Genomic DNA, 12,435 nt, shown 5'->3' with positions numbered 1-12,435 from the left:
ATCCACTGCGGAAGGAGCGAAAGCGTGGCCGGCTCACCTACCGGGGGATTAGTTCAACTGTTGGAGCGCACGCGTGAGGTAGTGGGATCGATGCTCGCATTCTCCACTTGCTTTTAAAACTGCGAGTGCACCCACTCACTCAGCTGGTCTGCAGCAGACGGAATACCGTTTGCGTACGCCGCCTCCCTGAGAGTGGTCCCGAAAGATCAAAAGCTTCACGCGTGAGCGACAGGCAGGTCCTGCTGTTTCAGGGTGCAGCGTAGGAAGGAAGTCGAGCTGCGCAGTGAAGGGAAACGCCTGCGGCGTTGATGTTTTTTCCCTGCGGGGTGCAAGTCAGCACCTTGAAAGGATCACACCGGTGGTGGGTGAGTTGCCTGAGGTCAGCGGGCACGTCCTGGACGTGTTTGGAGGCAACTTGAACCAGTCGGTAAGCTGTGGCCCAAACCCTAACCTGACATGTACACGAAGCTGCGAGTCAGGTACTGTACCGGCAGAATCTGGCAGTTTCGGATCAGCACTCGAGACGATTTCTTCATGCCAGCACAGGCCGAAGCTGTGGAGATCAGCCAGTGGCTCAGGATCTGCCAGAGTGACAGATTTTCAGGGAGGCAACGGCGTCGCATTAGTGGAGGAGCGCGGCAAAGCATCAGCAAGGGAGAGCCACTGCTGGGCTCTCCTTCGATAGCTTAGCTGGTAGAGCGGAGGACTGTAGTGTGTCGCAAACCTGTCATCCTTAGATCGCCGGTTCAATTCCGGCTCGAAGGAGCCCCCCACCCTGCTGCTTTTTGCAAACAGTCAGCATCCACCAGCACGCGGGCCACAGCAACACAGATGAGCTGAAAAGGCGACACGTCGGCACACGCCCTTCCCCCTCTGCAACCAGCCAGCCAGCTGTCTCCTTGCTGCGGCTGCAGCTGACGGCCAGCAGGGTGCCTCGTTTTCGACACAAACGCATGAAAGCACTTTGTGCTCACTGCAACCAAATGAAGTCTTCTATCAGTCAGGCGGGGCCCTGCGACGTCACCTCACGCTCGTGGTGGCTGCGCCAAGGCTGAAGTCGTTTCCACCTCCAATCAGCAATCGCCATCGCCTCAGCACTTCTTTCCTCGTCCACGGGGCCTTCCGCCTCGCCTGAGTCCACCAGCTGCCGCTGCCGCTCCTCCGACAAGTTGGTTCTTTCAGCGAGACAGGCATCAGCACTGTTTGGTCTCAGCCGTCCGACGGGTGAGAGGATTTCCTGCACATCCTGGAGCGTGGCTGCTCAGGATCCACTGCGGAAGGAGCGAAAGCGTGGCCGGCTCACCTACCGGGGGATTAGTTCAACTGTTGGAGCGCACGCGTGAGGTAGTGGGATCGATGCTCGCATTCTCCACTTGCTTTTAAAACTGCGAGTGCACCCACTCACTCAGCTGGTCTGCAGCAGACGGAATACCGTTTGCGTACGCCGCCTCCCTGAGAGTGGTCCCGAAAGATCAAAAGCTTCACGCGTGAGCGACAGGCAGGTCCTGCTGTTTCAGGGTGCAGCGTAGGAAGGAAGTCGAGCTGCGCAGTGAAGGGAAACGCCTGCGGCGTTGATGTTTTTTCCCTGCGGGGTGCAAGTCAGCACCTTGAAAGGATCACACCGGTGGTGGGTGAGTCGCCTGAGGTCAGCGGGCACGTCCTGGACGTGTTTGGAGGCAACTTGAACCAGTCGGTAAGCTGCGGCCCAAACCCTAACCTGACATGTACACGAAGCTGCGAGTCAGGTACTGTACCGGCAGAATCTGGCAGTTTCGGATCAGCACTCGAGACGATTTCTTCATGCCAGCACAGGCCGAAGCTGTGGAGATCAGCCAGTGGCTCAGGATCTGCCAGAGTGACAGATTTTCAGGGAGGCAACGGCGTCGCATTAGTGGAGGAGCGCGGCAAAGCATCAGCAAGGGAGAGCCACTGCTGGGCTCTCCTTCGATAGCTCAGCTGGTAGAGCGGAGGACTGTAGTGTGTCGCAAACCTGTCATCCTTAGGTCGCCGGTTCAATTCCGGCTCGAAGGAGCCCCCCACCCTGCTGCTTTTTGCAAACAGTCAGCATCCACCAGCACGCGGGCCACAGCAACACAGATGAGCTGAAAAGGCGACACGTCGGCACACGCCCTTCCCCCTCTGCAACCAGCCAGCCAGCTGTCTCCTTGCTGCGGCTGCAGCTGACGGCCAGCAGGGTGCCTCGTTTTCGACACAAACGCATGAAAGCACTTTGTGCTCACTGCAACCAAATGAAGTCTTCTATCAGTCAGGCGGGGCCCTGCGACGTCACCTCACGCTCGTGGTGGCTGCGCCAAGGCTGAAGTCGTTTCCACCTCCAATCAGCAATCGCCATCGCCTCAGCACTTCTTTCCTCGTCCACGGGGCCTTCCGCCTCGCCTGAGTCCACCAGCTGCCGCTGCCGCTCCTCCGACAAGTTGGTTCTTTCAGCGAGACAGGCATCAGCACTGTTTGGTCTCAGCCGTCCGACGGGTGAGAGGATTTCCTGCACATCCTGGAGCGTGGCTGCTCAGGATCCACTGCGGAAGGAGCGAAAGCGTGGCCGGCTCACCTACCGGGGGATTAGTTCAACTGTTGGAGCGCACGCGTGAGGTAGTGGGATCGATGCTCGCATTCTCCACTTGCTTTTAAAACTGCGAGTGCACCCACTCACTCAGCTGGTCTGCAGCAGACGGAATACCGTTTGCGTACGCCGCCTCCCTGAGAGTGGTCCCGAAAGATCAAAAGCTTCACGCGTGAGTGACAGGCAGGTCCTGCTGTTTCAGGGTGCAGCGTAGGAAGGAAGTCGAGCTGCGCAGTGAAGGGAAACGCCTGCGGCGTTGATGTTTTTTCCCTGCGGGGTGCAAGTCAGCACCTTGAAAGGATCACACCGGTGGTGGGTGAGTCGCCTGAGGTCAGCGGGCACGTCCTGGACGTGTTTGGAGGCAACTTGAACCAGTCGGTAAGCTGCGGCCCAAACCCTAACCTGACATGTACACGAAGCTGCGAGTCAGGTACTGTACCGGCAGAATCTGGCAGTTTCGGATCAGCACTCGAGACGATTTCTTCATGCCAGCACAGGCCGAAGCTGTGGAGATCAGCCAGTGGCTCAGGATCTGCCAGAGTGACAGATTTTCAGGGAGGCAACGGCGTCGCATTAGTGGAGGAGCGCGGCAAAGCATCAGCAAGGGAGAGCCACTGCTGGGCTCTCCTTCGATAGCTCAGCTGGTAGAGCGGAGGACTGTAGTGTGTCGCAAACCTGTCATCCTTAGGTCGCCGGTTCAATTCCGGCTCGAAGGAGCCCCCCACCCTGCTGCTTTTTGCAAACAGTCAGCATCCACCAGCACGCGGGCCACAGCAACACAGATGAGCTGAAAAGGCGACACGTCGGCACACGCCCTTCCCCCTCTGCAACCAGCCAGCCAGCTGTCTCCTTGCTGCGGCTGCAGCTGACGGCCAGCAGGGTGCCTCGTTTTCGACACAAACGCATGAAAGCACTTTGTGCTCACTGCAACCAAATGAAGTCTTCTATCAGTCAGGCGGGGCCCTGCGACGTCACCTCACGCTCGTGGTGGCTGCGCCAAGGCTGAAGTCGTTTCCACCTCCAATCAGCAATCGCCATCGCCTCAGCACTTCTTTCCTCGTCCACGGGGCCTTCCGCCTCGCCTGAGTCCACCAGCTGCCGCTGCCGCTCCTCCGACAAGTTGGTTCTTTCAGCGAGACAGGCATCAGCAATGTTTGGTCTCAGCCGTCCGACGGGTGAGAGGATTTCCTGCACATCCTGGAGCGTGGCTGCTCAGGATCCACTGCGGAAGGAGCGAAAGCGTGGCCGGCTCACCTACCGGGGGTTTAGTTCAACTGTTGGAGCGCACGCGTGAGGTAGTGGGATCGATGCTCGCATTCTCCACTTGCTTTTAAAACTGCGAGTGCACCCACTCACTCAGCTGGTCTGCAGCAGACGGAATACCGTTTGCGTACGCCGCCTCCCTGAGAGTGGTCCCGAAAGATCAAAAGCTTCACGCGTGAGCGACAGGCAGGTCCTGCTGTTTCAGGGTGCAGCGTAGGAAGGAAGTCGAGCTGCGCAGTGAAGGGAAACGCCTGCGGCGTTGATGTTTTTTCCCTGCGGGGTGCAAGTCAGCACCTTGAAAGGATCACACCGGTGGTGGGTGAGTCGCCTGAGGTCAGCGGGCACGTCCTGGACGTGTTTGGAGGCAACTTGAACCAGTCGGTAAGCTGCGGCCCAAACCCTAACCTGACATGTACACGAAGCTGCGAGTCAGGTACTGTACCGGCAGAATCTGGCAGTTTCGGATCAGCACTCGAGACGATTTCTTCATGCCAGCACAGGCCGAAGCTGTGGAGATCAGCCAGTGGCTCAGGATCTGCCAGAGTGACAGATTTTCAGGGAGGCAACGGCGTCGCATTAGTGGAGGAGCGCGGCAAAGCATCAGCAAGGGAGAGCCTCTACTGGGCTCTCCTTCGATAGCTCAGCTGGTAGAGCGGAGGGCTGTAGTGTGTCGCAAACCTGTCATCCTTAGGTCGCCGGTTCAATTCCGGCTCGAAGGAGCCCCCCACCCTGCTGCTTTTTGCAAACAGTCAGCATCCACCAGCACGCGGGCCACAGCAACACAGATGAGCTGAAAAGGCGACACGTCGGCACACGCCCTTCCCCCTCTGCAACCAGCCAGCCAGCTGTCTCCTTGCTGCGGCTGCAGCTGACGGCCAGCAGGGTGCCTCGTTTTCGACACAAACGCATGAAAGCACTTTGTGCTCACTGCAACCAAATGAAGTCTTCTATCAGTCAGGCGGGGCCCTGCGACGTCACCTCACGCTCGTGGTGGCTGCGCCAAGGCTGAAGTCGTTTCCACCTCCAATCAGCAATCGCCATCGCCTCAGCACTTCTTTCCTCGTCCACGGGGCCTTCCGCCTCGCCTGAGTCCACCAGCTGCCGCTGCCGCTCCTCCGACAAGTTGGTTCTTTCAGCGAGACAGGCATCAGCAATGTTTGGTCTCAGCCGTCCGACGGGTGAGAGGATTTCCTGCACATCCTGGAGCGTGGCTGCTCAGGATCCACTGCGGAAGGAGCGAAAGCGTGGCCGGCTCACCTACCGGGGGATTAGTTCAACTGTTGGAGCGCACGCGTGAGGTAGTGGGATCGATGCTCGCATTCTCCACTTGCTTTTAAAACTGCGAGTGCACCCACTCACTCAGCTGGTCTGCAGCAGACGGAATACCGTTTGCGTACGCCGCCTCCCTGAGAGTGGTCCCGAAAGATCAAAAGCTTCACGCGTGAGCGACAGGCAGGTCCTGCTGTTTCAGGGTGCAGCGTAGGAAGGAAGTCGAGCTGCGCAGTGAAGGGAAACGCCTGCGGCGTTGATGTTTTTTCCCTGCGGGGTGCAAGTCAGCACCTTGAAAGGATCACACCGGTGGTGGGTGAGTCGCCTGAGGTCAGCGGGCACGTCCTGGACGTGTTTGGAGGCAACTTGAACCAGTCGGTAAGCTGCGGCCCAAACCCTAACCTGACATGTACACGAAGCTGCGAGTCAGGTACTGTACCGGCAGAATCTGGCAGTTTCGGATCAGCACTCGAGACGATTTCTTCATGCCAGCACAGGCCGAAGCTGTGGAGATCAGCCAGTGGCTCAGGATCTGCCAGAGTGACAGATTTTCAGGGAGGCAACGGCGTCGCATTAGTGGAGGAGCGCGGCAAAGCATCAGCAAGGGAGAGCCTCTACTGGGCTCTCCTTCGATAGCTCAGCTGGTAGAGCGGAGGGCTGTAGTGTGTCGCAAACCTGTCATCCTTTGGTCGCCGGTTCAATTCCGGCTCGAAGGAGCCCCCCACCCTGCTGCTTTTTGCAAACAGTCAGCATCCACCAGCACGCGGGCCACAGCAACACAGATGAGCTGAAAAGGCGACACGTCGGCACACGCCCTTCCCCCTCTGCAACCAGCCAGCCAGCTGTCTCCTTGCTGCGGCTGCAGCTGACGGCCAGCAGGGTGCCTCGTTTTCGACACAAACGCATGAAAGCACTTTGTGCTCACTGCAACCAAATGAAGTCTTCTATCAGTCAGGCGGGGCCCTGCGACGTCACCTCACGCTCGTGGTGGCTGCGCCAAGGCTGAAGTCGTTTCCACCTCCAATCAGCAATCGCCATCGCCTCAGCACTTCTTTCCTCGTCCACGGGGCCTTCCGCCTCGCCTGAGTCCACCAGCTGCCGCTGCCGCTCCTCCGACAAGTTGGTTCTTTCAGCGAGACAGGCATCAGCAATGTTTGGTCTCAGCCGTCCGACGGGTGAGAGGATTTCCTGCACATCCTGGAGCGTGGCTGCTCAGGATCCACTGCGGAAGGAGCGAAAGCGTGGCCGGCTCACCTACCGGGGGATTAGTTCAACTGTTGGAGCGCACGCGTGAGGTAGTGGGATCGATGCTCGCATTCTCCACTTGCTTTTAAAACTGCGAGTGCACCCACTCACTCAGCTGGTCTGCAGCAGACGGAATACCGTTTGCGTACGCCGCCTCCCTGAGAGTGGTCCCGAAAGATCAAAAGCTTCACGCGTGAGCGACAGGCAGGTCCTGCTGTTTCAGGGTGCAGCGTAGGAAGGAAGTCGAGCTGCGCAGTGAAGGGAAACGCCTGCGGCGTTGATGTTTTTTCCCTGCGGGGTGCAAGTCAGCACCTTGAAAGGATCACACCGGTGGTGGGTGAGTCGCCTGAGGTCAGCGGGCACGTCCTGGACGTGTTTGGAGGCAACTTGAACCAGTCGGTAAGCTGCGGCCCAAACCCTAACCTGACATGTACACGAAGCTGCGAGTCAGGTACTGTACCGGCAGAATCTGGCAGTTTCGGATCAGCACTCGAGACGATTTCTTCATGCCAGCACAGGCCGAAGCTGTGGAGATCAGCCAGTGGCTCAGGATCTGCCAGAGTGACAGATTTTCAGGGAGGCAACGGCGTCGCATTAGTGGAGGAGCGCGGCAAAGCATCAGCAAGGGAGAGCCTCTACTGGGCTCTCCTTCGATAGCTCAGCTGGTAGAGCGGAGGGCTGTAGTGTGTCGCAAACCTGTCATCCTTAGGTCGCCGGTTCAATTCCGGCTCGAAGGAGCCCCCCACCCTGCTGCTTTTTGCAAACAGTCAGCATCCACCAGCACGCGGGCCACAGCAACACAGATGAGCTGAAAAGGCGACACGTCGGCACACGCCCTTCCCCCTCTGCAACCAGCCAGCCAGCTGTCTCCTTGCTGCGGCTGCAGCTGACGGCCAGCAGGGTGCCTCGTTTTCGACACAAACGCATGAAAGCACTTTGTGCTCACTGCAACCAAATGAAGTCTTCTATCAGTCAGGCGGGGCCCTGCGACGTCACCTCACGCTCGTGGTGGCTGCGCCAAGGCTGAAGTCGTTTCCACCTCCAATCAGCAATCGCCATCGCCTCAGCACTTCTTTCCTCGTCCACGGGGCCTTCCGCCTCGCCTGAGTCCACCAGCTGCCGCTGCCGCTCCTCCGACAAGTTGGTTCTTTCAGCGAGACAGGCATCAGCAATGTTTGGTCTCAGCCGTCCGACGGGTGAGAGGATTTCCTGCACATCCTGGAGCGTGGCTGCTCAGGATCCACTGCGGAAGGAGCGAAAGCGTGGCCGGCTCACCTACCGGGGGATTAGTTCAACTGTTGGAGCGCACGCGTGAGGTAGTGGGATCGATGCCCGCATTCTCCACTTGCTTTTAAAACTGCGAGTGCACCCACTCACTCAGCTGGTCTGCAGCAGACGGAATACCGTTTGCGTACGCCGCCTCCCTGAGAGTGGTCCCGAAAGATCAAAAGCTTCACGCGTGAGCGACAGGCAGGTCCTGCTGTTTCAGGGTGCAGCGTAGGAAGGAAGTCGAGCTGCGCAGTGAAGGGAAACGCCTGCGGCGTTGATGTTTTTTCCCTGCGGGGTGCAAGTCAGCACCTTGAAAGGATCACACCGGTGGTGGGTGAGTCGCCTGAGGTCAGCGGGCACGTCCTGGACGTGTTTGGAGGCAACTTGAACCAGTCGGTAAGCTGCGGCCCAAACCCTAACCTGACATGTACACGAAGCTGCGAGTCAGGTACTGTACCGGCAGAATCTGGCAGTTTCGGATCAGCACTCGAGACGATTTCTTCATGCCAGCACAGGCCGAAGCTGTGGAGATCAGCCAGTGGCTCAGGATCTGCCAGAGTGACAGATTTTCAGGGAGGCAACGGCGTCGCATTAGTGGAGGAGCGCGGCAAAGCATCAGCAAGGGAGAGCCTCTACTGGGCTCTCCTTCGATAGCTCAGCTGGTAGAGCGGAGGACTGTAGTGTGTCGCAAACCTGTCATCCTTAGGTCGCCGGTTCAATTCCGGCTCGAAGTAGCCCCCCACCCTGCTGCTTTTTGCAAACAGTCAGCATCCACCAGCACGCGGGCCACAGCAACACAGATGAGCTGAAAAGGCGACACGTCGGCACACGCCCTTCCCCCTCTGCAACCAGCCAGCCAGCTGTCTCCTTGCTGCGGCTGCAGCTGACGGCCAGCAGGGTGCCTCGTTTTCGACACAAACGCATGAAAGCACTTTGTGCTCACTGCAACCAAATGAAGTCTTCTATCAGTCAGGCGGGGCCCTGCGACGTCACCTCACGCTCGTGGTGGCTGCGCCAAGGCTGAAGTCGTTTCCACCTCCAATCAGCAATCGCCATCGCCTCAGCACTTCTTTCCTCATCCACGGGGCCTTCCGCCTCGCCTGAGTCCACCAGCTGCCGCTGCCGCTCCTCCGACAAGTTGGTTCTTTCAGCGAGACAGGCATCAGCAATGTTTGGTCTCAGCCGTCCGACGGGTGAGAGGATTTCCTGCACATCCTGGAGCGTGGCTGCTCAGGATCCACTGCGGAAGGAGCGAAAGCGTGGCCGGCTCACCTACCGGGGGATTAGTTCAACTGTTGGAGCGCACGCGTGAGGTAGTGGGATCGATGCCCGCATTCTCCACTTGCTTTTAAAACTGCGAGTGCACCCACTCACTCAGCTGGTCTGCAGCAGACGGAATACCGTTTGCGTACGCCGCCTCCCTGAGAGTGGTCCCGAAAGATCAAAAGCTTCACGCGTGAGCGACAGGCAGGTCCTGCTGTTTCAGGGTGCAGCGTAGGAAGGAAGTCGAGCTGCGCAGTGAAGGGAAACGCCTGCGGCGTTGATGTTTTTTCCCTGCGGGGTGCAAGTCAGCACCTTGAAAGGATCACACCGGTGGTGGGTGAGTCGCCTGAGGTCAGCGGGCACGTCCTGGACGTGTTTGGAGGCAACTTGAACCAGTCGGTAAGCTGCGGCCCAAACCCTAACCTGACATGTACACGAAGCTGCGAGTCAGGTACTGTACCGGCAGAATCTGGCAGTTTCGGATCAGCACTCGAGACGATTTCTTCATGCCAGCACAGGCCGAAGCTGTGGAGATCAGCCAGTGGCTCAGGATCTGCCAGAGTGACAGATTTTCAGGGAGGCAACGGCGTCGCATTAGTGGAGGAGCGCGGCAAAGCATCAGCAAGGGAGAGCCTCTACTGGGCTCTCCTTCGATAGCTCAGCTGGTAGAGCGGAGGGCTGTAGTGTGTCGCAAACCTGTCATCCTTAGGTCGCCGGTTCAATTCCGGCTCGAAGGAGCCCCCCACCCTGCTGCTTTTTGCAAACAGTCAGCATCCACCAGCACGCGGGCCACAGCAACACAGATGAGCTGAAAAGGCGACACGTCGGCACACGCCCTTCCCCCTCTGCAACCAGCCAGCCAGCTGTCTCCTTGCTGCGGCTGCAGCTGACGGCCAGCAGGGTGCCTCGTTTTCGACACAAACGCATGAAAGCACTTTGTGCTCACTGCAACCAAATGAAGTCTTCTATCAGTCAGGCGGGGCCCTGCGACGTCACCTCACGCTCGTGGTGGCTGCGCCAAGGCTGAAGTCGTTTCCACCTCCAATCAGCAATCGCCATCGCCTCAGCACTTCTTTCCTCGTCCACGGGGCCTTCCGCCTCGCCTGAGTCCACCAGCTGCCGCTGCCGCTCCTCCGACAAGTTGGTTCTTTCAGCGAGACAGGCATCAGCAATGTTTGGTCTCAGCCGTCCGACGGGTGAGAGGATTTCCTGCACATCCTGGAGCGTGGCTGCTCAGGATCCACTGCGGAAGGAGCGAAAGCGTGGCCGGCTCACCTACCGGGGGATTAGTTCAACTGTTGGAGCGCACGCGTGAGGTAGTGGGATCGATGCCCGCATTCTCCACTTGCTTTTAAAACTGCGAGTGCACCCACTCACTCAGCTGGTCTGCAGCAGACGGAATACCGTTTGCGTACGCCGCCTCCCTGAGAGTGGTCCCGAAAGATCAAAAGCTTCACGCGTGAGCGACAGGCAGGTCCTGCTGTTTCAGGGTGCAGCGTAGGAAGGAAGTCGAGCTGCGCAGTGAAGGGAAACGCCTGCGGCGTTGATGTTTTTTCCCTGCGGGGTGCAAGTCAGCACCTTGAAAGGATCACACCGGTGGTGGGTGAGTCGCCTGAGGTCAGCGGGCACGTCCTGGACGTGTTTGGAGGCAACTTGAACCAGTCGGTAAGCTGCGGCCCAAACCCTAACCTGACATGTACACGAAGCTGCGAGTCAGGTACTGTACCGGCAGAATCTGGCAGTTTCGGATCAGCACTCGAGACGATTTCTTCATGCCAGCACAGGCCGAAGCTGTGGAGATCAGCCAGTGGCTCAGGATCTGCCAGAGTGACAGATTTTCAGGGAGGCAACGGCGTCGCATTAGTGGAGGAGCGCGGCAAAGCATCAGCAAGGGAGAGCCTCTGCTGGGCTCTCCTTCGATAGCTCAGCTGGTAGAGCGGAGGACTGTAGTGTGTCGCAAACCTGTCATCCTTAGGTCGCCGGTTCAATTCCGGCTCGAAGGAGCCCCCCACCCTGCTGCTTTTTGCAAACAGTCAGCATCCACCAGCACGCGGGCCACAGCAACACAGATGAGCTGAAAAGGCGACACGTCGGCACACGCCCTTCCCCCTCTGCAACCAGCCAGCCAGCTGTCTCCTTGCTGCGGCTGCAGCTGACGGCCAGCAGGGTGCCTCGTTTTCGACACAAACGCATGAAAGCACTTTGTGCTCACTGCAACCAAATGAAGTCTTCTATCAGTCAGGCGGGGCCCTGCGACGTCACCTCACGCTCGTGGTGGCTGCGCCAAGGCTGAAGTCGTTTCCACCTCCAATCAGCAATCGCCATCGCCTCAGCACTTCTTTCCTCGTCCACGGGGCCTTCCGCCTCGCCTGAGTCCACCAGCTGCCGCTGCCGCTCCTCCGACAAGTTGGTTCTTTCAGCGAGACAGGCATCAGCACTGTTTGGTCTCAGCCGTCCGACGGGTGAGAGGATTTCCTGCACATCCTGGAGCGTGGCTGCTCAGGATCCACTGCGGAAGGAGCGAAAGCGTGGCCGGCTCACCTACCGGGGGATTAGTTCAACTGTTGGAGCGCACGCGTGAGGTAGTGGGATCGATGCTCGCATTCTCCACTTGCTTTTAAAACTGCGAGTGCACCCACTCACTCAGCTGGTCTGCAGCAGACGGAATACCGTTTGCGTACGCCGCCTCCCTGAGAGTGGTCCGAAAGATCAAAAGCTTCACGCGTGAGCGACAGGCAGGTCCTGCTGTTTCAGGGTGCAGCGTAGGAAGGAAGTCGAGCTGCGCAGTGAAGGGAAACGCCTGCGGCGTTGATGTTTTTTCCCTGCGGGGTGCAAGTCAGCACCTTGAAAGGATCACACCGGTGGTGGGTGAGTCGCCTGAGGTCAGCGGGCACGTCCTGGACGTGTTTGGAGGCAACTTGAACCAGTCGGTAAGCTGCGGCCCAAACCCTAACCTGACATGTACACGAAGCTGCGAGTCAGGTACTGTACCGGCAGAATCTGGCAGTTTCGGATCAGCACTCGAGACGATTTCTTCATGCCAGCACAGGCCGAAGCTGTGGAGATCAGCCAGTGGCTCAGGATCTGCCAGAGTGACAGATTTTCAGGGAGGCAACGGCGTCGCATTAGTGGAGGAGCGCGGCAAAGCATCAGCAAGGGAGAGCCTCTGCTGGGCTCTCCTTCGATAGCTCAGCTGGTAGAGCGGAGGACTGTAGCGTGTCGCAAACCTGTCATCTTTAGGTCGCCGGTTCAATTCCGGCTCGAAGGAGCCCCCCACCCTGCTGCTTTTTGCAAACAGTCAGCATCCACCAGCACGCGGGCCACAGCAACACAGATGAGCTGAAAAGGCGACACGTCGGCACACGCCCTTCCCCCTCTGCAACCAGCCAGCCAGCTGTCTCCTTGCTGCGGCTGCAGCTGACGGCCAGCAGGGTGCCTCGTTTTCGACACAAACGCATGAAAGCACTTTGTGCTCACTGCAACCAAATGAAGTCTTCTATCAGTCAGGCGGGGCCCTGCGACGTCACCTCACGCTCGTGGTGGCT

General features: G+C 58.6%; 10 non-coding genes across 10 annotated transcripts; all 10 read left to right on the top strand.

Moving 5' to 3' along the window:
* The first annotated feature begins 675 nt into the window (after positions 1 to 675).
* trnay-gua (transfer RNA tyrosine (anticodon GUA)) lies at positions 676 to 765 on the top strand. The gene is given in 2 exon segments: positions 676 to 712; positions 730 to 765. It is a non-coding gene; the product is annotated as a tRNA-Tyr (tRNA).
* A 1,176-nt stretch (positions 766 to 1,941) lies between these two features.
* Positions 1,942 to 2,031, top strand: trnay-gua (transfer RNA tyrosine (anticodon GUA)). Its single transcript is given in 2 exon segments — positions 1,942 to 1,978; positions 1,996 to 2,031. It is a non-coding gene; the product is annotated as a tRNA-Tyr (tRNA).
* A 1,176-nt stretch (positions 2,032 to 3,207) lies between these two features.
* Positions 3,208 to 3,297, top strand: trnay-gua (transfer RNA tyrosine (anticodon GUA)). The gene is given in 2 exon segments: positions 3,208 to 3,244; positions 3,262 to 3,297. It is a non-coding gene; the product is annotated as a tRNA-Tyr (tRNA).
* A 1,176-nt stretch (positions 3,298 to 4,473) lies between these two features.
* Positions 4,474 to 4,563, top strand: trnay-gua (transfer RNA tyrosine (anticodon GUA)). The gene is given in 2 exon segments: positions 4,474 to 4,510; positions 4,528 to 4,563. It is a non-coding gene; the product is annotated as a tRNA-Tyr (tRNA).
* Positions 4,564 to 5,739: 1,176 nt separating this feature from the next.
* Positions 5,740 to 5,829, top strand: trnay-gua (transfer RNA tyrosine (anticodon GUA)). Its single transcript is given in 2 exon segments — positions 5,740 to 5,776; positions 5,794 to 5,829. It is a non-coding gene; the product is annotated as a tRNA-Tyr (tRNA).
* Positions 5,830 to 7,005: 1,176 nt separating this feature from the next.
* On the top strand, positions 7,006 to 7,095 carry trnay-gua (transfer RNA tyrosine (anticodon GUA)). The gene is given in 2 exon segments: positions 7,006 to 7,042; positions 7,060 to 7,095. It is a non-coding gene; the product is annotated as a tRNA-Tyr (tRNA).
* Positions 7,096 to 8,271: 1,176 nt separating this feature from the next.
* On the top strand, positions 8,272 to 8,361 carry trnay-gua (transfer RNA tyrosine (anticodon GUA)). The gene is given in 2 exon segments: positions 8,272 to 8,308; positions 8,326 to 8,361. It is a non-coding gene; the product is annotated as a tRNA-Tyr (tRNA).
* Positions 8,362 to 9,537: 1,176 nt separating this feature from the next.
* Positions 9,538 to 9,627, top strand: trnay-gua (transfer RNA tyrosine (anticodon GUA)). Its single transcript is given in 2 exon segments — positions 9,538 to 9,574; positions 9,592 to 9,627. It is a non-coding gene; the product is annotated as a tRNA-Tyr (tRNA).
* Positions 9,628 to 10,803: 1,176 nt separating this feature from the next.
* trnay-gua (transfer RNA tyrosine (anticodon GUA)) lies at positions 10,804 to 10,893 on the top strand. Its single transcript is given in 2 exon segments — positions 10,804 to 10,840; positions 10,858 to 10,893. It is a non-coding gene; the product is annotated as a tRNA-Tyr (tRNA).
* A 1,175-nt stretch (positions 10,894 to 12,068) lies between these two features.
* On the top strand, positions 12,069 to 12,158 carry trnay-gua (transfer RNA tyrosine (anticodon GUA)). Its single transcript is given in 2 exon segments — positions 12,069 to 12,105; positions 12,123 to 12,158. It is a non-coding gene; the product is annotated as a tRNA-Tyr (tRNA).
* The last annotated feature ends 277 nt before the right edge of the window (positions 12,159 to 12,435 follow it).

The sequence above is a fragment of the Chiloscyllium punctatum genome, chromosome 5 (genome assembly GCF_047496795.1).
Source record: "Chiloscyllium punctatum isolate Juve2018m chromosome 5, sChiPun1.3, whole genome shotgun sequence".
NCBI lineage: Eukaryota > Metazoa > Chordata > Chondrichthyes > Orectolobiformes > Hemiscylliidae > Chiloscyllium > Chiloscyllium punctatum.
The sequence above is the reverse complement of the archived record's forward strand: the minus strand, read 5'-3'. Positions and strand labels throughout refer to the sequence as shown.